Raw genomic sequence first — 2,989 nt, forward strand, 5'->3', positions numbered from 1 at the left:
ATGTTTTTTGTATTTATATAACCCAGAGAAGTTTCTTTTGTTCCCCAAAGTATTTCACAAATACTATGCAAGGGGCAAAGAGAGCCTATGGTTATGCTGCCAATTTGTCAACAATTTACCATTTAGAGTATTTGACAGATAGGAAGGCATTTAAGAAGTTTTTATATCCATAGTAAGCCTTCATGGGGAAACAAATTGCTGACTAAGGTTTTCATGAAGATTAATGTGGCATCCCTCAGAGGAACGTGGAACTTGTGATTTTCAGAAAGTGTCAGACACAACTAATTACATTGTTTGTTTGCCTTGTGAATAAGTGAAGATATTACTAGCAATTTTCTGTTATTTTATGCTATTTTTCAGCTTTTCTTAAGCAGCAGCTGTGGCAACTGGCACATTCCTCACCCACTAAGAAATACTAAGCCCCTACATAGAACTTTTAAAGAGTGGCTGTAATCTCAGCACAGCTAAATTTATTTAAAGTTAAAGATGCCCAACATCTACTCAATCCTTTCCCTTTTGGTCTAGACAGAAAAGTTGATAACTTTTTTTTTCTTCCCTACAAAGTATTAATAAAATATTTCTGCATAGTAACTGGTGTATAATGGTAGACATGGGTCTGTGAGATGAGACTGTGCTTAGTGGGAATATAAAAAAGCTGATATGGGACAGAATAACAAAGAATCACACTTTTGGTTAGGAACTAAGTCTGATAAATGGAAGCAGAAGTGCCTAAGCAGAGGCCACACCAGAAAAAGGACTACTGGGAAGGGAGAGTGAGTCTGGGAAGTGGGCTGGAAGATGAGATGGTGGTAAGGAGAAGAGGTACAGAGAGAGAAGTAGGAAAGCAATAGAGATGCTGAGAAGACAAAACCACAGATATACCAACTATGCATCTTTTTGGACCTAAAATGCTTCCTGATTCCTCAACTGGACTTGGGATTTATTTTTATATCATCTGTGAAATTATATGCATATATCTTTTGGGAGTTTTTTTTTGAGAGTATTACCTTTTTGAGAGCAATGACTATTTTCCATTTTACCCTCCAAATCTGATACTAAGTGCTTAATGATTACTTTGTTTTTAAAGTCTTAGCTTCCATCAAAAACATCAAATTAAGTATTGGATCCAAGGCAAAAAAGTGGTAAAGGCTAGGCAATTGGGGTTAAGTAACTTGTTCAAGTAGTACAGCTAGGAAGTGGCTAAGACCAAATTTGAACCCAGGTCCTCTAGTCTCCAGGTCTGTCTTTCTATGTTTGCACATCATTAATGGGATGTAGGGATGCTTAAAAGGCTGGCAAAATCCTTTCCCTGGCCTGGAGTCTGAAAGGTCACTTCTAAACAGATCTCTTGTCTTGTCAGTTCTGTGCTGGCTACAAAACTAGCCTGGATTTTGGCTACTCTATTCCTGTGGCTCATTTACCTTTGACTGGAGACTCTACTCCCTAGTATGGAAAAGGATGAATAAAAAGGCTTTTTTCTCAAGAATCATAATGCTTCATAGAAAGAAAAAAGACCCCATGGCCCTTTCCCATGCAGTATGGTTTGTCTGTAAACACTGTGAAAGAGTTACCTCAGACTCACGTGTAGGAAAGAGGCCACCAAAATTGACTTAAGACAGTTCCTGCTCCATAGCTAATTGAAAAGGGTCCTCAGGAACACCGGGATAGCCATCTGAAGACAGTTACAGCATGTCAAATATGTCCCAAATCTTCCAAAAACTTCTCCTTACATGTTATTACAATTCCTGTAAAAGCAATGACCTGAGCATCCTTTAAAATAAACACACAAATTAAAAAACAAACAAACACAACAACATTAAGAGAATTGGAGAACTACGACTTACTTGTAAGAGCACAAAGTAAGACAAGTTTCAGACGAATAAAGGAAATGTCCACTACTTAAATTTATGTGGTTGCAGTCAATGTTTGAATCTATTGATACTCTCCATTATATTGCCCTATGCCTTCATAGAGATATTTTGATGTGAAGTCACATTCACTAGACTTTCACATGAATATTTCCCTTGATTTCAATGAAAATCATTTGACAACCACAACCAAAACTGAGTACAGTGAAATTGTAATGATCGATTTTGAAATCAAAGGCAAAGTTCAACTTTATCCCTTTTTTGAAAATAAGGTGAGAACACAAACCTATAAAGAATACTTCAAATAATATTGGACATATTTAATGTGTTTGAGAAAATCATCTTTTCTCTTTAAAAATTTTAAATATAAAATAATCCCTAAAAGGGAAAGTTATAAGAAATGAAGGTGATGTTAAAACAAAAACAAAAATAAAATGTGTTTTAAATAAAAATAGATTAAAAATTAAAATGAAGAAATATAAGCCTGGGTTTGTGAGATTTTTCTTTGGACTAAGATGGTATGATCATGGACTTTAATTTCTATCCAAGAAGAGAATACAAGAAAATGGGGATTTTTAGGTGGACAATATTTTGCATATAATATAGTGTCTAGATCCTGGTATAATTCTGAAATAGTAACCCTAGGTAATAAGGATAATGCAAAAAAGGCAATGAGTATAGAAAAGGAATAGTAGTACCTGAGACAATATTTTCTTACTTCAACTTCCTTCCCCTCCTGGAATGACATTACTGAAGCCAATCCCTTTTATTATATTCCCAATTGGTCTAATAGAGGACATTCTGAAAAGATACTATGGTGTTTAAGGAGCTATTATAAGGACCTGTACAAATGTTGAAAAAAAAAAACTGTTGTACAATTAAATATAAAAGTATATACACAAAAATGGAAAAGCTAAGAGAAAAAGTTGTCAAAGTATTATCAACTAAACAGGCTCTCTCCTATATCCTTTGGATCCTGAGATCAAATACTCATTTGAGTCTCCAAAACTCAGATGTTCAACACAGCCCAAGAGAATGACTTTAGAATATAATTGCTATCTTCATTTATAATCTCAATGCCTTTTTTTAACCTTTTGCATCTGCAAATCCTTGGTAATATC

The sequence above is a fragment of the Monodelphis domestica genome, chromosome 6 (assembly GCF_027887165.1).
Source record: "Monodelphis domestica isolate mMonDom1 chromosome 6, mMonDom1.pri, whole genome shotgun sequence".
NCBI classification, from domain to species: domain Eukaryota; kingdom Metazoa; phylum Chordata; class Mammalia; order Didelphimorphia; family Didelphidae; genus Monodelphis; species Monodelphis domestica.